At 44.5% G+C, this 21,339-nt stretch overlaps 1 long non-coding RNA gene across 24 annotated transcripts in view; it reads right to left on the bottom strand.

Moving 5' to 3' along the window:
- LOC147105863 (uncharacterized) overlaps positions 1-21,339 on the bottom strand; it is a 272,831-nt gene that overhangs the window by 100,776 nt on the left and 150,716 nt on the right. For 20 of the 24 annotated variants that reach the window (XR_015081613.1, XR_015081608.1, XR_015081610.1 and 17 more), the window contains 2 exons: positions 18,602-18,751; positions 17,196-17,271 (listed from right to left, as the gene is read on the bottom strand). This is a non-coding gene — a long non-coding RNA (uncharacterized LOC147105863). Of the gene's footprint in view, positions 1-4,995; positions 5,218-5,506; positions 5,544-17,195; positions 17,272-18,601; positions 18,752-21,339 lie in introns of those variants that run through there. The other 4 variants (XR_015081619.1, XR_015081629.1, XR_015081632.1 and 1 more) reach the window with 3 other exon arrangements.

Here is a 21,339-nt window from a genome sequence, read left to right as displayed (position 1 = left end):
CAGGTTGGCTGCCTGCCCCTTGTCCCGCCTCCATTCAACCCAGAAGTGGGCAGGTTTGAGATTTAAACATTTTTAATTCTGACCCGACCCCAACCCACCCCTTTTTGGGGGTCAAGATTCAGCCCGATGGTTCCCAGTGAGCTCAGCCTGATGGAGTGAACATCTCTCTCCGATGGCTGCAACAGGTTTGGGGAGCTTCAACCCCGAATGAACAATGCAAAAACTCACAAATAAGTCGACAGTCAGGCAGGAAAGCCGCACAATGGCTCTCATGAAGGACAATGCAACGTCACAGTGCTTTTCAAAGACTAGGGTCAAGGTGCATTGCTAATCAGGATGGACGGAGCTTTAACCTACAACCGGCTGTACTATACCTTGCAAATGAGGAACAAAGGGACCTTGGGAGTGCAGGTCCACAGATCCCTGAAGGTAGCAGGCCAGGTAGGTAAGGTGGTTAAGAAGGCTTACGGGATACTTGCCTTTATTAGCTGAGGCATAGAATACAAGAGCAGGGGGGTTATGCTTGAACTGTATAAAACACTAGTTAGGCCACAGCTAGAATACTGCATGCAGTTCTGGTCACCACATTACAGGAAAGATGTGATTGCATTAGAGAGGGTACAGAGGAGATTTACGAGAATGTTGCCTGGACTGGGGAATTTTAGCTTCGAGCAAAGACTGGATAGGCTGGGTTTGTTTTCTTTGGAACAGAGGAGGCTGAGAGGAGACCTTATTGATGTGTATAAAATTATATGGGGCCTAGATAGAGTGGATAGAAAGGACCTATTTCCCTCAGCAGAGGGGGTCAATAACCAGGGGACATAGGTTTAAAGTAATTGGTGGAAGGTTTAGAGGGGATTTGAGGGGAAATTTCTTCACCCAGAGGGTGGGGGGGGGGTCTGGCACTCACTGCCAGAAAGGGTGGTAGAGACAGAAACCCTAACCACATTTAAAAAGTGCTTGGATATGCACTTGAAGTGCCGTAACCTACAGGGCTACGGGCCGAGAGCTGGAAAGCTCTTCGTCAGCCGGCGAGGACGCGATGGGCCGAAATGGCCTCCTTCCGTGCTGTAACTTTCTATGATTCTATGAAATGCTTGATGCTTACAGTGAGTGCCTTTGAATGAAGAAATGTTCAACACCATCCCTTGCCTTGGTGATCAAAAAAACTTTCAACATTAAAACGCATGGGGGGGGGGCGGGGGAAGAGAAACATTTTTGAACTAACTCTGCTCTAAATAAAACAGCAGAGACCACATGGTGAGAGCAGGTCATCAGCGGTGAACCATCCTACACACATGACGCAAGAACAGAGGTTCCAGGAAAAACCACTCAACTTCAAAAAGGCTGCTCGAGTGAGAGTGTCTTCCCGCCAAAGCAAGCTTTACTGGTTCACAGTAACACGATGTAGAGAAAACAGGAAGCCCACATGCACACAACAATCATTCCAGCGGCTCTTGGACATCGCCATGGGAACCTCCAGTTCTATGCTTGGACAGGCTACAAAAGCAGCAGTGTTTGGCAGTGTGAAGTTCACATCATTGCCATCCTATACGGCCATAAAAAATTAGGACTACAGTCAAGTCCGCCATAACAAAAAAAAAAGTTTTTCCACTCACAATTTAAAATAATTGTTTACAGAACGAAGAGTTTTTTTTGGTCCCAAGTATATAAACCGACAGATGAATTTACATGATGTTCACTTTTACACAGAGTAAGTAAGCCTGCCTCCTGATTGTGTGCAAGTAGAATTTGAGTTAATCCAGTCCAAGACAGCCGACAAATTATGCCAAGATATCAGCTGCGACAGTACCCTCTGAATGCCGAGGATTTAAATTTATTCCACAGCTCTCAGCAACCTCGGTGGGATCACCACTGGTATGAAGCACTTGCCGGGATACTGAAGCGATTCAATCAAATATTTTCCAATGTGCTTAAGTAACGATAAGATGGAGAGCCTCCTTGCTAATCATGCTGTTAATGAGTTAGGTGAATGAAAACACATTTATCCATTAAAATAAGTCAGCAAATGAGATACTGTTCTGTTTTTATTTGGTTACATCAACTGTTCTGCTGTGAAAGACATGATGCTTGCTGGCTCCAAGTAATAATATCGTGGAGGTAAAAAGGAAAATGGCATGCTGGAAATATAAAATTACAGAGAATGCTAGAAACACTCCTCCGGTAGACCGATATCTGAAAGAGGCACATTTTAAGTGAGAACCTTGCTCAGAACTCAGTAACCCTGCTATGTATTGCCAGCATTTCTTTTTTCCTCTGTTCTCTTGTCTCATTAGTAGGAATATACAACAAGAAAATCAAAATGCGGCGAGCCAGTAGGTTTTGTATAACCTGTCCGGTAACAAGGTTCCCCTATAAAAAGCCATTGAAAGGGGAAAAGAATTAAAATTAAAATATTCTTACCAAGTTGAGGCTTCTCAGCAAAATGCTCATCAATTCATGTCGGACACCACCCGACTGAAAATGGAACCAGGACCCATTAGGTGGGACCAGAAATTCAGGTGGCCTTTTTACTTGTTTCAGTTCAATCTTTAAACGCTTTCGTTTCATTAACACTTTTTTTTAAAAAAAGAGAAGCTTCAGGGAATGTTTTGAGGCTAACCTACTTTACAAAATTTACAGTAAGTTAGTGACGAGAATAAATGCAAAGCTTCTAAGTAATGATGCCCGGTTCCATGGCATCATTGCTTGACGAGCATGTCGTCCATTCGTGTGGCAGGAACCTTCTTTTCGGAGTTTTCAATGAATGCGTGACAACGAAGCAAGCATCAAAACTCAAGCTATGATTCCAAGCTCTTGCACTGCCCATAGTCAACCCACCTTGCGGTTTGAACTTGGAAAAATGAAGGAACCGTACCTCCTTTCATGTTAGAAAAGCAGATGTGATGGAGTGGCGAAATCTAAGAAGATTCCCTATTAGCACTTGTATCGGACTCCAACAGGGTTTCCAATGGAATCTGTAGACTTGTAGGTCTCTTGTCCCTTTCACCTGCCCCAAAGCTACCAAGTTAGTTGGTATCCTTGCCTCGCTTTCAAATCCCTTGGCTGCGCCGCACCACAACTTCCTGATGTCCTTCAGTCACACCCCCCTGTATCCCTTTGAACACTGGGTCACTCCTCGTTTCTTGCTCCATCAGCAGCCACTCTTTCAGTCACTGCACCCCTGGAATTGCTTCCCAATTTCTCCAGCTTTCAAAAAGTTTCCTTTAAATCTTTGCGCCTTCAGGATTACTCCCATCCCAAAAAAAAAATCTCCTACGGAGTCCAGCAGAAATGCAAATCGTTTTTTAAATAATGGCAAATTTAACCAGGATTGTTTGTTTGTTGCCCATCCCTTGCAAAGATGGAATACCTTACAACCAAACAATTGCCCCATCTGCAAATGTGGGAACAATTCGAGCTTTCAAGATAGATCAATAAGACTTTTGTTGGGTAAGGATATCGAGGGATAAGGAGCAAAGGCGGGTAAGCGGAGCTGGGGCACAAATCAGCCATGATCTAAGAATGGCGGAGCAGGCTCCAGGGGCTGAACGGCCTACTCTTGTTCCTAACATCCTGTCTTATGTAGATGCTGCAGAAGTATAACTAAACTCACCCGAGTTGGATTAATAGTCAGCCATAGGACTCAACCTGTACTGCACGAGCAAGTACAGGAGAAGTAAAATTCTGATTTGTATGTTAATTCCCTTTATTCTAATGCTTGGGCTTATTTTTGCTTGCTTTATTCACACTTGATATGGTCATTAGATGTTGATGTCACCATAAAGGCTAAAAAGAGTGTAGCTGTTATTTCTTTGGTACATTTACTTGTCCTGAAGTCTCCTGGAAAACCTGAAAAGAAACACAAAGCCCCGGGCGGATTTGGTTAAGTGAACAGAATGCTCGATTGTCTTAAGCTACTCGTGGAGGGCTGGAGTCCTGTCCCAAACTTTAGGGGGCCGAAAGTCCAACACGCAAAGAGACCGTTTAGCTGGGGGGAGGGGGGGGGGGGAGAAATATAATTGGCGCTGGGTGCAGGTCCTGGGGGTTTACACAATGTAGGAGTTGGGAGACTATCTGCAAAACTGTCCATCTGCAACTATTTTCTATGTGCTCAGCACATGGTTTTCTCGTAACCCATCAAGCTAAACTACACTCCTACTCTGTGAAAAATGCAAAGTGAAGAACTACCAATCTCTCAGCTGCTTGACCACTGACTAGCCTTCTTGTAAAAAAAAGCTACTGTAGCTACACTAAATTTTAAAGACGTTCAGTTCTTGAACAGGGAGTAGCAAAAACTCCGTTCAGAATCCATCATAGCAGCTGCTAGTTTGACCTGTGCTACACAAGGTACAGTCTATCTGCTGCAATGAGAACTCCTGCCGTGTCTTTCTGATGAGTCTGCGCTCAAGGCAAGGCGTGCTAATGCTGAGGAATACAATACCAGGCACAGCAAGCACCATTAGGCTCAGAGTGAAGCTCATCTACTTGGCCCCAATCTCAATAAAGTGCAGCCCTTTCTGCATCTGTGAGATCATTTCAATTTTCCACACCCACCATCCTTGCGGCCTCCCCAAAGTGATATGACCATTTTAGTGTAAATCGGCACCAAATTAGGGAGGATTCTGCCTCATACGACCCATGCCACGAGAAAGTGGATAAAGACTGCCCAAATTCATTTAACGTAACGCCCTCGGACAGACAACAGCTTCACCCCATCAGTCTGGATTGGATTTGAACCCAAATCCCAGAAGTAAAAAACGACAGCATGCTACCCAACACCAGCCAGTCCCTCCCTGGTCATTTCAAACCTTGAAAATAGTCAGGACCTAAATAATCAGTGATGTTATGGTATCATCTTGCTACAACAATGCACATCTTACATTTCATCAAGGGACAATGCTCCTTGAAATACATATTATATAAATAGGGGCCAAAATGCGCTGGTGTAGGAACTGGGGTTCCTAGCCGAAGAATTGAGATCGACTCAGAAAATCAAAAACAATAAAATTTAATGAACAAACGAAGCTGTACAAGAAACTGTAGGATACAATGCAAATAGGTCTGGTCTGCTTGAAAGCCTCTCTGGAAACTGCTAGAAGGTTCCGAGCTCAACTGCTCGCAGGTTCCGAGCTCGGACGTCATCACGTTCTTCCCGCCGTTGAGATCACGTGACAGACGGCATGACGTCATCACGCGGAGTACAGGAAAGAAGCCCTTGTACAGTTAACAGATACATTAAAAGGTGCAGCCCCCAGCTGTACTACATTGCTGTAAAAGGAATTATATACAATTGTCCGTAATCCTCTGGTGGTTCCGCCACACTGGTTCCATTTGGGTTTACAAGTTAGCGATTTACAACAAATGGCTTATCTCAGAGCACCCCCCCCCCCTCCTCACCTACCTACCACAGGTGACCACTTAAAGGTTTTCACTTTTCTTATACACCACTGAAACCACAAATCACTGCATTATTATTCAAAAACCACACTGCTGTGCTGCTTACCCCATCTACATCTCCAGTTGTGTCAAATGACGTTTATCTGCCAATTGAAAAAATGACATTAAAAAGTACACAAAAAGATCAATTGTCAATAGCCATATTTCGATAAATAGAGCACGAGGGGGGGGGGGGGGCTGGCTGAGTCACACGCCAGTAATCCAATCAAGAGGTTATGAAATCATAAGCCACGTGAGTGGTGCTTGAGTGGCTCATAAACACAAGCAGAAGTTGAGAGAGAGTGAGAGTGTGTGTCATCAATTTAGTGTACTGCAGGCTTAATAGCCCAGTTGCACTGTAGTTTTATCAATGACGGTTTTCTCAATGTGACAACCCTACGCTGTGGAGTCAAGTCACAAAAAAAAGACTTGCATTTATATACAAGGGATAGTGCACTGTGCATCGACAAGTGATTGGAGATCACAAGGAGGAGGGCTCTCACTGTTTCTGGACTTCAGACCAACCCTGCTATTTCGGCAATATGTGCACAGCCAATTTCAAAAAGAGTTCCCAGGTAGTCCTGTTAGCTTTTATGAGGGGAAAAAAAAAGTGTTTGCTCGCATCAGGACACAAGTAAGTGCACATACACAGAGCTCAGCATACCCAGAGCATAGCTCAGCATGATTGAGTTGACAGTATTCTCCAGTCAGGTACCAGTGCCTGCACTATGACCAAGCACATTGATTTACTTCTAAGAGTTCAGCGAAGAGCTATACAAAAGACCTGCTGAACTGGATTGAGAGGAGGGGGGACGGGATCGAGATGAACAACATGACTGCAGCGATCAACCTGAAGGTAAATACCTTTTTATGACACTGCATACTGGGGAGGTTTATTTTGGCAACTGTTACCCAGTTGTTATAGTAACAGTACACACTCTTACAACAGAATACGAGACGCAAAACTTCCTGGTGGTTGACAGCGGCTTATTTCTTGATAAAAATCTCGGTGGCACCACACACAGCACCAACATCACATCAGAGGTGGAGCATATCGCTAGTTACCGTTGACATAATAAATAACCCATCTCTTTCCCAACACAATGAAAAGTTTATTGGCATATTTCAAAAAAAAACTCTTGCAGGTCAGATGATTTTTCAAACCTGCTCACAACTCACTTTCAATGTAAACATCACCCGAGCCCCCTAATTGGATTAACGCAGGTATCCAATATTCTGTAACCAGGCATTATGAACCCTTCAATTAAATTACAACAATGTAATCACTCACAGGTATCTTATTTTAGACATAAATCATGTCGTTTATAGAACACGTTACAAGTTACTCCCAGTTATTCATTACACTACACATTTAGGCTGTAGCAGCTCTTATAGGGAAACCATACAACTAGCCACTGATTGAATTCAGTTATTCACTGCACAACAACGTGCAAGAGAGCCTCACGACAGAAGTGAAGCCTTCAGCTATTAAGCTTTTGCTGTCTACAGCACAGCAGCACATTTCCGCTAATTCCCATATAAAAACCAATATGAGCAAATGCGGAATGATCCATACTGCAATGAAACACAGACCAGAATGCTCTGGAGCAAAGCACAAAGGATATTTTATCTGCACGCAACCTGCTCAGAGGGTGCCTTAAATGGGAAAAATGTGTCTTTTAAAAAAAAAGTAAATGCCGGCACCTTTGATATCGCAAGGCTAAAGGATCGCTGGTAAATAAACAAGAGATGACAGGTGAGGGCTGAAGTCTCGCAGGGTTCCCAATACATAAAATCACCGATTGTCTGTACATCTGTGCAGATAGTAATTTAAAATAGCTTACCCGAGTGAGTTCTTAATCCTTTCTTTAAAAAAAGGCATTTTTCATAAAATAATTGAATAGAGGCTGGCAATCTTGCTTAACTTGCTGAACTGGAGTAGTTCAGCTATTTAGTTTGTCAGTAGAATGACTACTTGTGAGTGAAGTGTAGCCGAGAGGCCTACGGCTAAATAATCTTCTGCCTCCACACAGTGGGTGGCTGTCTGATTTGCATATGAATTGCCTTTCCCACCCACTCCGATTAAAGCGCACATTCCGACTGTCTCTTCGTAACGAAAGTTGAATTACAGCAACAGATAATGGTCGGACATCAATCCCAGCTATTGCAATTCTAATTTTAAAAAATATACATGCACCTTCCTCCTCCATAATGTATCATAAAAGGTTACAATTCTCTCCTGAAAGTTACTGTTTCACATGATCTTGCATACGGTATAGTTTCTGCCGCTCCCTTTTACGACCGAGGCCGGGACTATGGAGGGGAAATTTGCTTCACGCATTTTCACCTCTTGCAAAAGAAAATACATCTAATGAACAACAGTACAGACCAAGCTCCAGGTTTTTGCAAATCCATTAGAAAGATAGAAAGGACTTGCATTGAGATAGCTCCTTTCATGACCTCAGGACGCCACAAAGTGCTTTATAGCCAATGAAACACTTTGTTGAAGTGCAGTCACTGTTTTAACTGTAGGGAAACGCGGCAGCCAATTTATGCACAGCAAGATCCCACAAACAACAATGTGATAATGACCAGATAATGTTTTTTTTTTTTTTTTTAAACTGATGTTGGTTTTGGGATATATATTGGCCAGGATACTGGGGACGATCTCCCCAGCTCATCTTTGATTAGTGTCACGGGATCTTTTATATACACTCGAGGGCAGACGGGGCCTCACTTTAACATCTCATCCAAAAGACAGATTAGCACAGCTGTGATTGACAGACATTTGAACTACAAGGGAGTCGAGGGGTGTGGGGAGAGAGCGGGAAAGTGGTGTTGAGGCCAAGATTGGATCAGCCATGATCTTATTGAATGGCGGAACAGGCTCGAGGGGCTGACTGGCCTACTCCTGCTCCTATTTCTTATGTTCTTATTGTTCACGCTAGTAAAATAAAAATGAAAATATACAAGTACGTTAGGTGCAATTAAACACAAAATGGGTGGGGGGAGGGCAATGGGAAGTAAACAATGTTAAACAAAGCCTTTCACCTTTAAGAACCAAATTAAAGTCCACAGAATACTGAAAGAGTCCTTTGGCTGCATGGCTCAGATTTAAAATGAGATCAGGCCCACAGTTCATCAATGCCCAAATATGGCACCAATAAGCAATTTCACCGAGACTACAAAATGGCTGGTGGGAGGAAATGGAAACAGGTCACAGTCGAACATTGTTAGACCACAGTACAGGGAACTGAGGATGTGTTAAATTGGACAAAAATCCCCAGAAATATTTTCCCCTTACCTTGACGAACACAAAAATTGTCAAATGATCTTGCCTTATTGTAGTGCCCTAAATGGTACACTTACTACTAAACGATGAATTATCTATCTGTGCACTGATTGCCGTGTGACTCATCAGTAGCCCTGTGCATTTCTATCAGGTGAAAATGCCAAACAACTTCAACGCATTTAAAAATCGAGAAAAACATTTGGAGGTACTTGAAATGTGTGAAGAAAATGGTCAATGAGCAACTCTGCATGTTGGTAAAAGGTTGCTCCTCCATTTCCAGCCTTCCTACTTCTGACCTATCAATAGAATGGCTATCTTTTGTCAAGTCCAAAGGCAGACAAAGAATAAGCTAAGAGCAAAGAGTGGGATCAGTCATGGCTTGAGTGCTGGTGAATATATTCAGTACAGATTTCAATAACCTGAATAACCAACAGCTTCACATCACAGGACTCCGAAGCAAGAGGAGAAAAAAAGTGACAAATTCTGAAAATGTGAAATGCAAAGTTTTGACCTCAGACACGTCGATTACAATCGGACGATTTCAAACATTTTTACAGCCTTCACTTTCTCAGGTTATTTATAGAGCACTAAGGGGGGGGGGGGGGAAAGAGAGAGGGACAATGGTTCACCCGCCTACTTTGCCCCCAGTTTAGTTGCCTAAAATCTCTTGCCCTTTGTCTCGAATTGCTGTCTGCATTTTCTGTAAATCTCGAACGCATTTTGCTACTTCATTCAGGTTGCCCAACTCCTTCCCTTAGGAAAGTGAAAGTAAAACACTGAAATGCAGAAAAAATGAAACTCAAAAATATAATTTCCGTTCAGATAAGTTATTTTTACAATAATAGATGAACCAACATGAAAAGGGGCCTGATTGAGTGTTTTGAAACCAGAGCGGTCACTCATTTGGAATTAGACTTGCTCATTTCAGCTTGAAAATGTCACTCATTTTGATAACAAATCTCAAACAAACGCAGTTCCATGTGTTTAACGAGATTTGTGCTCTGCTTCACCCTTCCTAAATCATAAATAGAGGGTTGGACTAGATTGATTCCTGGGATGAGGGGGTTGTCCTATGAGGAGAGATTGAGCCTATACTCTTCTGGAGTTTAGAAGAATGAGAGGTGATCTCAATGAAACATAAGATACTGAGGGGGATTGACAGGGTAGCTGCAGAGAGGAAGTTCCCCCTGGCTGGAGAGTCTAGAACCAGGGGTCACAGTCTCAGGATAAGGGGTCGGCCATTTAGGACTGAGATGAGGAGGAATTTCTTCCCTCAGAGAACCTTTGGAATTATCTACCCCAAAGGGCTGTGAATGCTGAATTGTTGAGTATGTTTAAGGCGGAGACACAGATTTTTGGACTCTAGGGGAATCAAGGTATATGGTAATCGAGTGGGAAAATGGAGTTGCGGTCGAAGGTCAGCCATGCTCTTATTGAATGGCGGAGCAGGCTCGTGGGGCCGTATGGCCTACTCCTGCTCCTAATACTAATGTTGTTATAAATCTGACTGGCTTGTTGGGTGTCTATTGACCAACTCATTACTATCCCACTTGAAATAGAGGCAGGCAAGAATAAACGGAAAAGGATGTGGCTTAGTAAGTGCGGGTTAAAGTGGCTCAGGGATCTTATAAGGCAGCACTTTTGGCGATGGTCGTTCAGAACCAAATCATCCTGGAACTAAAGACCCACCACCAGGAGCCAGGATTTATACCATTTGGCTCCAGATAACCTTGCAAGCTAATGCCCTAAACAGGTAGGGCGGTCCTGGCTGGACAAGTGTTGTAAGATGGTAGGCTGCATGATTCTGGCTGGTTAACTCCAACAGTACCCCTGTGCATACTTTGGAGTCTCTAAGCTGAGGATATGCTAACCTGTGCTTAAGGTCGGAACTTGGTTAAGCTGGCATAGGTTCCTACAGGGAGAGAGTGTGTGCACTGCTATCGGGCAAGCAAACGCTACATAGATTTCTAAGCAATTTGGTTTGGTTTGAAGATTCTAATACGATGATAGAATTCCATGCAGGTCAGACACCCCATTGACTTACAGCAAATAAATCTCACTCTCATCCCTCATGTCGACAGCTCTGTGAAAGAATTTTACATCAGTAACAGGACTGCCGAAAGACAATGGGTTTCGTCAAATCACAAAGTTCATGATGCGATAAATGCAGTGGCAATATTAATGTAGCACCCAAGATACTACCATCAGTATACTGTACTCATCTTTTAGTTGTCTAACCAGGCATCTTATGATGCTAAATAAAATTCCAGAGTAATGATAACAGACCTTAATCTGGCATGTAAAAAATGCTTTAGTGCCTTGAATAATGTTCCAAAAATTCAAGCCGTTACTGGTTCATCCCAGTGAGGAAATGGCTTCCGTATTTGTAATTTCCTTCCTGACACCACTACAAAATTCCAATGGGTCAATCAATCCAAGTCGAGCAGCCCGACGAATAATTAACTGGTGGACCTCCTCAAGCCTCCCTACAATGCAAGTGGATGAGATGGTTGCCAGGGCAGTGTAGAGGTGTCACAGCACTAAGAATACAATGCAGCCTCTAGCGTTCTGCAATAGGGTTAGAACAGGCTGGTCTTGGTTTGCTCCAGGAACTTAAGCCTATTCTAAACTCCCCAGTGCAGAGAACCCCTCCACCCCTTTAGAATAAAAGTACAATATCTGGAAAATGAGCATATTTCAGAAGATGAACAGCTCTATCTAAAAATGGCTCATGGGGTTGGGGGTAATATATTAGCATGGATAGAGGATTGGCTAACAGAGAGTCGGGAAGGGATGAAGAGTGTAATGTAGCCAAATTTGCTAATGATAGGTGGGAAAGCAAGTTGGGAAGAGGACAAAGAATCTGCAAAGGGATATAAATAGGTTAAGTGAGTGGGCAAAAATTTGGCAGATGGAGTATAATATGGGAAAATGTGAGGTTATCCACTTTGGTAGGAAAAATAGAAAAGCCCATTATTATTTTAGTGGAGAGAGACTACAAAATGCTGCAGTACAGAAGGATCTGGGGGGTCCTTGTACATGAAACACAAAGTAAGCCTGCAGGCGCAGCAAGTAATTAGGAAGGCAAATGGAATGTTGGCCTTTATTGCAAAGGGAATGGAGTATAAAAGTAGGGAAGTCTTACTACAACTGTACAGGCGAGACCACACCTGGAGTACTGCGTACAGTTTTGGTTTCCTTATTTAAGGAGGGATATACTTGCATTGGAGGCAGTTCAGAGAAGGTTCACGAGGTTAATTCCTGAGATGAAGGGGTTGTCTTATGAAGAAAGGTTGAACCGATACTCATTGGAGTTTAGAAAATGAGAGGTGATTTTATTGAAACATACAAGATTCTGAGGGGGCTTGACAGGGTAGATGCAGGGAGGATGATTCCCCTTGAGGGGGAATCTAGAACTAGGGGGGCGTAGTTTCAGAATAAAGGGGTCGCCTAATTAAAACTGAGATGGAGGAACTTCTTCTCTCAGAGGGTCGTGAATCTTTGGAATTTTCTACCCCAGAGAGCGGTGGAGGCTGGGTCACTGAATATATTTACAGTGGAGATACAGATTTTTGAATGATAAGGGAGTCGAGGGTTATGGGGAACAGGCAGGAAAGTGGAGTTGAGGCCAAGACCAGATCAGTCATGATCTTATCGAATGGCCGACTCCTGCTTCTTACGTAGGACTGAAGGTAGATCACACTGAGCTTGAGGAACATTTACTGCTAATGTGATATGCACTGATAAGAGTGATTTCCAAATAAATAGCTGGATTGCCATTTGATTAACTTGAAGTGATGGTGGCAATGATGTTGTCATTGCAATCAGCAGCACAGAATGTGCTGTCAATTGATGCCCACAGAACGTTCCACAAAATTGCTCAATATTGTACCGCACTAATCACTAACCGATGTACCAAGTAGCAGCAAATTGCAAGTGTCTCGGTTGGAGTACCAATGAGCCACAATGTCCTGTTAAGTTTGCGAAAAAACATTGAAATAAAGTAATCAGAGACAAAGCAACAGCCAGGCATGGAAAGGGAAAACGCCATTCAGCTCATCAGGCCTTTCCACAGACTTTGCACTACGTATTATGGATTCATTTAGTCTCCTGAGGAAAGATTCTTCCTATTGCCCAAAGGCAACGATAAATTAATCAAAATTGCAGGGTTTCTATCCATCTCCACATTCCCACCTTGGTTCAATACAACCTTGCTTTTACAGATGGCTTATCCTATCGAACCGTATAATTATACATGATTCATCCCGAACCAAACATTCCTCTGGTCCCAAAAGTTCAGGAACTATCGCGTTCTGCAAAGCATTTGGCCATTGGTATTCATGCTTAATAACACAAGGGAAGAGAAAATGGCAATTCGCCTCACAAACATTTTTCAACAGATTAGAAACAACTTACTCATTAACAGACTTTGCCCACATTATTTAATACCCTGAAGGGAAGTTTACAAATTTTCTCCCCAATATCAAGAGAAACTGTAGAGCATCTATTTACCTCCTCATCTCCACCATTGAACGCTGGCCGACTTCTTGACAGATGACTTAACTTTATAAACCCCAAACCTATTCCTAAATCAAAACCATGCAACTTTTTTTTTAATATTTAAAAAGGTAGTGATCAATACACAGCTAACTGTTTTAACCTGCAGACAGACAATACAACATCTTCATTGTTAGGTGGTAAAAAGAAAATTCCTTGCAATCTTGTACAGCTCGGTAATTTTGTACTTGTGCAACTCCAAATCTTAGCTCAGTAACCTTAAAGGAAGAGATTATACGATTAATGTTTAAGCATTGGTCATCTCCACCTGGAGTACTGTATGCAGCTCTGGTCATGTTATCATATGATGGGTAATATTGCCCTCGAGAGTTTAGAAAGGTAAATAACTAGATGGTTCCAAAGTATCAGGAATGTAAGTTCTGAAGGGAAGTTAACCCGGTCTTCAATTCAAATGTGAAAGACTCCGAGGTGACCTTACTGAAGTCTTCAAAATTGCACATGGGGACAAACAAGACAACTGGCTTACTGTGGCAAAGAACTCAAATACTGAAAAAGACCAACTACATTTATGATGTACCTTTATGAACGACCTTCTCCGAAAATTATTTTCCACAGTAAATATTCACAAGTTTACTTGCAGTGTTGCTCACAGCGAGTCGGGGATAACAATGTTTTAGATTATGGGCCCGCTAAAACCAGACAGCAACCATCCCCCTCGCTCCATATAGTGCCATAAATACTCATCTCCCTTCAAATAAGTTCAACCTCGCTCCTCTATCGAGCAAGTGAGCGAGCGTCTCTTCCCACCTCCCGTGGTCAACTGGGTTCTTAAAACGTGAAAAAGGTCTACCTCTCTATCTTCTCTCCCTGTTCCGTGGGTCACAGCCTACCCAAAATAAAAAGTCAGGAGTTCATTAATTGCAGATGAATTCCTGCACATGTGCATTATCGGGATCATTATTGGTTATATTAATATGTGTTTCTTGCCGTATATGTTGTAGCCCCAAACAGAGACCAATTTCTACAACAACAACTCGCGTTTATATAGCGCCTTTACTGTAGTAAAATGTCCTAAGTGTTTGGCACCAAGCCACATAAGGAGATACTATGACAGGTCCAAGAAGTAGGTTTTAAGCAGCGTCTTAAAGGACGAGAGCACTAGAGAGGCAGACATAGGGAGGGGCGAGGCCACGGAGGGATTTGAAAACAAGGATGAGAATTTTTAAAATCGAGGCATTGCTGGACCGGGAGCCCATGTAGGTTAGCGAGCACAGAGGGGGGGGGTGGACTTGGTGTGAGTTTTGTTAACATCGATACTGCCAGGGGTTGGGGGTCTTTGAATACGGTTGAGCAGCGACTCAGCAGAGGATTGTGAATTATGAGTGGGTGGTGGGAAGGGTATACAAGGGGTGGGGGGGGGGGAGATCAGAACCTGGTGGAGCATGTCATGTTAATTGCGATGAAAGCTGCTGGAGCCAATTGTTGTGTGTATTTTGGTGATGGGCTGAATTGAGGAATCGTCATGGCAGGTGGACTTTTTGGCAGGTTGCTTGAGGAGAAATTCGAAATGGGGGGGGGGGGGGCGGCGGCGGGAAGGTTCGCACAAGATGATTAGTGAACAATGAAAGTGGAAAAACACAATTACATGGAACTACATCAAGACAGACACAATCAGTAAAAAGATAATTGACAGGCACAACATGGATAACAGATATACATAGCAGATGAGACACTTTACCGGAACGATTAACGGTACCTAGACTGCCAGTAAGATGAACAAGATTAACTTTCTAGACTTCACTTTCCATTTAAACACAAGACAAATCTGCAGGTTTCAGAGGAGAAACATCAGACAAAACAAGGGTATAAAATGAACCATTCAATACTAAGTTAACATAACATTATAGTGCAACAACATGCACAAATGTTATGAGCTGATAAGATTGAGCTTCAGTGATATGCCTCTGCCTGCTTTCGGTTATAATAATAGCCGCTTCCAAGTATTATTTTTGTTCTGCAACAAAGAGTTTTTGGGGGAGAAATTCGGTTGATAGCGCCACCGATTAACACCTAAAGAGGCCGAGAAGTGGGGTGCTAGCCAATTTCCGGGCGGGCGCAAGGTGCCTCGCCCCATATTGAGCATGCATTTAGCGCCGGCGCTAAATCTTAGCGCCCGCTCATGGGCACAGGCTGATTATGACGTCATTTGAGTGTGCAACGCCTTTTGGATGCCCCGGACCAGAAATTCAGTGGCGCCCCCCTCCGTAGCGCCTGGCGCTAATAGTGACAGCTTACCTGGGCCTTACCAAGCCGCTCTCGGGCTGGAGGAGCGTTATTTAAAGGGGACTGGTGTGGTTTAAAAGCGGCAGCCATTTTTGGATCACAACTTCCTCGAGAGCTACAAAGAGTTGCTGAGCTGCACACCGAGAACCATTTGACCACTGAGCCAGCGCTGGCAGACGATCTTCAGCCTTCTGACCATCACCTTGCTGTTGGTGAGCCTTGACAACGGGGAACCTTCCTGTGGGCACTTATTATGGGGGCTGCATTGGAGGGGAATGTCCTGCTGCTGAACCATCTGGAAAGGGCACTGAGACGCAGGGAGGGGGGTGGGCATGGCCAGATGGAGGAGGGCCAACAGACATCGCCACAGCAGACCTTACGCTGGCAGGGTTATCCGACAGCAGTTTTCCTACATGAACATGCCGGAGGAGCAGCGTGTCAGAAGGCTGCGATTTAGAAAGGAGGTGGTGACTGAGCTGTGCCAGCTGCTTCAGCCAGATCTGCAACCTCAGATAAGGTGCAGGACATCTCCGTCGGCGGCTAAGATGCCTGCTGGCCTGAACTTCTACGCGAGCGGCTCTTCTCAGGCTGCGCATCAGAGGCTGATCAGAAGTAGCTTCTAGACCCCTCTCACGGAATGCTTGCTGCCATTCCAAGAACAGGAATGGAACCGGTCTGATACCCCCAAGCCTGTGAAGGGCAAGATGCATGTAAATAGCAGGCATGGCCATTGTAAATGAAGAAAGTGTTTCATTACACAAAATGTGGTTCCTTCAAACATGAGAAAGCTATGGCAACAGAAAGCAAAACTAATACACTGACACATAACTGCCTCTCACACCCGGGAGACTGTCCAAACATAAATCACATTCCGACCATCTTCCTTGGCCTTGATTCCACTGCGCCAACCAAAGCATCCAATGCCCCATCAGTGAAGCGTTCCGCCCTCTGCCTCACCCTTTCCATGTCTTGCTAGGCTGGTGCGCCACAGGTAGGCTCCCACTGCTTTGAAGGCCTACAAGGCAGTGAGTGTGCCTGGTGATGCCAATTGACCTGCCCCTTTAAGAGCTGGCCGGCACCACTGTGTCTCAGGGAAAGTGATTATTGACAGCACCCTCGCTGCCGTGAAATTGGGTTGCGCCACCTGGTTAGTGCCTTAAGAATAGCGTGCAGCGCCTGATTTAGCGCCGCAATCACCTTTAGGGGTGCTGCAACCCAATATCACGCTAGGTGGCGCTAAATTGCGCCTGGCGCTAAACTTTGCACATCGCCAGGACTAGCGCCCCAAACGCGGCTATACCGAATTTCTAGGCCTTTATATTTTAATGTTGTTGCACGGAGGACACCACCTAGTAACGAGTAGAGGATGAGATAAAGTAAAGTGCACAGATTAATTGGCACTCTAACCTCACTGAAGTAGGTTAATAGAAGCCACTGTTTGTGTGGCCTATTTAGACAGTGGATAATATTTCTTCTGAATCTCACCTGGCTCTCAATTCAACAGCAGTCGCTTAAAATGACACAGGCCACGGCACTACACTGAACAACTCACATGGAGCAAACGTGGCCATTTACACCTCTACCAGCACGCCAGTAATTATGCTCAATCTGGCAGCTCTGTAAAAGCCAAAACACTGAAAAGAACAGCGGACATAATTCTCGCCAACATCATGTATAAGCCACAACGCCTGGAAAGCATTCAGCACAGCTTAAACTGCTGGCTCCTCATCGACATACATCTGATAACAGAGGAGAAATCAAACCTCAGATTACTACCTTCAAGGAGAGACAAACTGAGCAACGTCATTCACCAGGAAACAGACACTATTTAAAAAAAAAAATTCCACCTCTCGGCCAGGAGTTGCGGCACTAATTCCACCTCGACAGCAGTGAAGCCTGGGCGGAATCAAATCAAATAGTGCAAAAGATCGTGGAATGCGAAGCTCGAGTGAGTTTCGCCCACAACTACTTTACGCTCGAGGATCGCCGATCTTATACGCTGGTACAACAGGCCCTTCACCCGTGCAGTACTCGGCCACACAACTGGCCAAACCCCCATTTCAGAAAGGTGGGTTTCCGTCGACTGCGCTCAGTCAGTCAGGGTGGGGGGCGGGTTCAATCACTTTGCACCCAGACTCTCAGGCACCCGTGGTCACATGAATCCAGCTTCAATCACCTGGCCTCGTCTTAGAGGAGGTGCAACGAAGGTTCACTAGATTGATCCCTGGGATGAGAGGGTTGTCCTATGGGAGAAGAGATTGAGCCGATACTCTCTGGAGTTTAGAAGAATGAGAGGTGATCTCATTGAAACATAAGATTCTGAGGGGGATTGACAGGGTAGATGCTGAGAGATTGTTTCCCCTGGCTGGAGAGTCGAGAACTAGGGGGCATAGTCCCAGGATAAGGGGCCAGCCTTTTAAGACTGAGATGAGGAGGAATTTCTTCACTCGGAGGGTTGTGAATCTTTGGAATTCTCTGCCCTAGAGAGCGGTGGAGGCTCAGTCGTTGAGTATATTCAAGGCCAAGATAGATATTTTGGACTCCAGAGAAATTAAGGGATATGGGGATCAGGCAGGAAAGTGCAGTTGAGGTCAAAGATCAGCCGTGATCTTATTGAATGGCGGAGCTGGCTTGAGGGGCCGTATGGCAGACTCCTGCTCCTATTTCTTATGACCAGAAATCAATTGAAGCCACGGTGATGCTGCTGCAACGATTAGTTTAAAAAGACTAATAGCACTAAATCAGTCGATTGATCTGCACTTCTGCTACATAAATGTTAATTAATTTGATTGAAGACAGCAGTGAAGAAGAATGGCTCATTTCCTGGTAATCGCACTCCTTTTATCATTCTACTACGCCCTGTGCTGCTCGATTGTACTGATTCATGGCAGATTCTAATGTTTGGGCTTATGCTAATGAGTTGGCGCCAAAACTTGAGCGCAACTTCACCTCGGCAAAACCAGCGCAGTGACCAGCGCGTTCTGGGGAAACGCCAGGCCCTCATGCTAGTTTCCTTGAAGTGGACTTGATCCCAGGCTGAGGTACAAGATCAACTAAAAAACCACTTACCATTCGGGGCAGCAAGTTTTATCTTAAATCTACAACCAGTTGAGCTCTGTTGCTGCAGGGCGTATGTTTCGGCAAGCAGTCCACCTAGGGTTTGAGAGCTAGCCTTTCACGGTCTGATCTCACGTGGAAGTTTCTGATGGTTGGGAAGTTCTGTTGAGAGGAGAAATAATTATAATGAAACAAGTGAACAAACCATTTGAATCTGTCACACAAGATCACAACAAGCGGGCCTATTAATAAATCGCAACACGAGCAAAGCTAACAGACACCCTCCCTGCAACCGCAACCCCACACAGCCAAAGGTATTCTGTACAGAAGACGAAGATACTGATAGATTCGCTTCCTCCTCCCCCAAAACACTGGTTCGGCCTCAATTGTGTTCAATTCTGGGCACCGCGCTTTAGAAAGGATGTGAAGGCCTTAGAGAGGGTGCAGAAAAGATTTACAAGAATGGTTCCAGGGATGTGGGACTTCAGTTCCGTGGATAGACTGGAGAAGCTGGGGTTGTTCTCCTTGGAGCAGAGAAGGTTGAGAGGAGATTTGATAGAGGTGTTCAAAATCATGAGGGGTCTGGACAGAGTAGACAGAGGGAAACTGTTCCCATTGGCAGAAGGGTCGAGAACCAGAGGACAGAGTTAAGGTGATTGGCAGAAGAACAAAAGACGACATGAGGAAAAACTTCTTTTTTTTTTTTTTTTAACGCAACGAGTGGTTAGGATCTGGGATGCACTGCCTGAAAGGGCGGTGGAGGCAGATTCAATCATGGCTTTCAAAAGGGAATTGGCTAAGTACCTGAAGGAAAAAAATTTGCAGGGCTACAGGGAAAGGGCGGGGGAGTGGGAAGAGCTGAAGTTCTGTTGTACGGGCTCGGCAGGCCAAATGGCCTCCTTCTGTGCTGTTGTGGCAGAACCACTGAGTGACTCTGGCTAACTGTATATAATTCTCTTGAACGATGTTCTAACACCAGCCTAAACCTGTACCAGTGTGTTAGGCATTACTGTGTTTTGTATATAGAGTTTGCATGTACGAGGCGTGGCCCCTTTAAGAGCGCGGGAAAGCGCGATGAAGTCATGTCGCAAACCACGGGGCTGCCCAGGCAGTCCTTTTGGTTTCTCCGTTGAGTAAAGACCGGTTTAGTTGTTCTCGTGTCGATCTCCGTTATTCGTAGGAATTCGTTAATTCCTACACTGTAACCATTCTATGATTCTAAATCTCCTGAAGGCACCAGCTCTTGTTGGATTACACTACCTTGGAACTGGCCATCATCTACTACCTGACCCAAGTGTTGGAGAACTTTTCAATCATGGATAGTATCAACTTGTTTCAAAACATGGAGGTCTAGTTATCTTTCACTAGTTCCCGTTTACAAAATGTCCCGGGAAAGTTGGGCTCACGCCCGAGTATTTATACTCCTTGGACGGCGCCACCAGCTGGCCGTCCAGTGTTATTTCATGAGTCTTTCTTCATGGGTCATAAGATTCATAACAGTGACCGCGCCGGCCATCAAGCCCTGTCTATTCTAATCCCAGTTTCCAGCACTTGGTCCGTAGCCTTGTATGGTATGGCGTTTCAAGTGCTCATCTAAATGCTTCTTGAATGTCGTGAGGGTTCCTGCCTCTACCACCTTTTCAGGCAGTGAGTTTCAGATTCCAACCACCCTCTGGGTGAAAAAGTTTTTCCTCAAATCCCCTCTGAACCTCCTGCCCCTTACCTTGAAACTATGCCCCCTGGTTATTGACCCCTCTACTAAGGGGAAAAGTTCCTTTCCAGCTACCCTATCTATGCCCCTCATAATTTTGTACACCTCAATCAGGTCCCGCCTCAGCCTTCTCTGCTCTAAGGAAAACCCCAGCTTGTCCAGTCTCTCTTCATAGCTGAAGCGCTCCAGCCCAGGTAACATCCTGGTGAATCTCCTCTGCACCCTCTCCAATGCAATCACATCCTTCCTATAGTGTGGCGACCAGAACTGCACACAGTATTCCAGCTGTGGCCTAACTAGCATTTTTGTACAGCTCCATCATAACCTCCCTGCTCTTATATTCTATGCCTCGGCTAATGAAGGCAAGTATCCCATATGCCTTTTTACCCACCTTATCTACCTGTCCTGCTGCCTTCAGGGATCTATGTACATGCACACCAAGGTCCCACTGATCCTCTGTCCTTCCTAAGGTCCTACCATTCATTGTGTATTCCCTTGCCTTGTTAGTCCTCCCAAAATGCATCCCCTCACACTTTTCAGGGTTAAAATTCCATTTGTCACTGTTCTGCCCATCTAACCAACCTGTCTATATCATCCTGTAGCCTGAGGCTTCCCTCCTCGCTACTTTGGGAGCAAAAAAAACTCCAACAAGGAATTTTAAATGGAAAAAACAAAGTGGATGGATAAACTCTGCGACAGAGGAGTCCAAATGCATAATTTCCTGAATTGAGTGTGCCGGTAGAAAGATTCATTAAAAAGCCAACATCATTTTCAATGCTGTAAATAGAGGGCCAGAGTAAGAGAGTAAAGAAATGATAATTTTGTACAAAGCACTGGTTAGGTCAAACTGCGCAGTTCTGGGTCCCCCAGTATTGAAAAAAAAAATTAAAGCTGTAGGACTCACGCAGTGTGGATTCACCGGGATAATGCCAGGGTTAGGAAACTAGAGTTATGAGGAAAGATTAAATGGTGGGTCTGTTTTTGACAGAGCAACGGCCAAGAGAAGCTTTAGGTGGAGATTTTTTAAATTAGGAAGGGT

Source organism: Somniosus microcephalus, chromosome 17 (assembly GCF_052327205.1).
Source record: "Somniosus microcephalus isolate GS21.2 chromosome 17, FLI_Smic_1.0, whole genome shotgun sequence".
Lineage (NCBI taxonomy): Eukaryota > Metazoa > Chordata > Chondrichthyes > Squaliformes > Somniosidae > Somniosus > Somniosus microcephalus.
The sequence above is the reverse complement of the archived record's forward strand: the minus strand, read 5'-3'. Positions and strand labels throughout refer to the sequence as shown.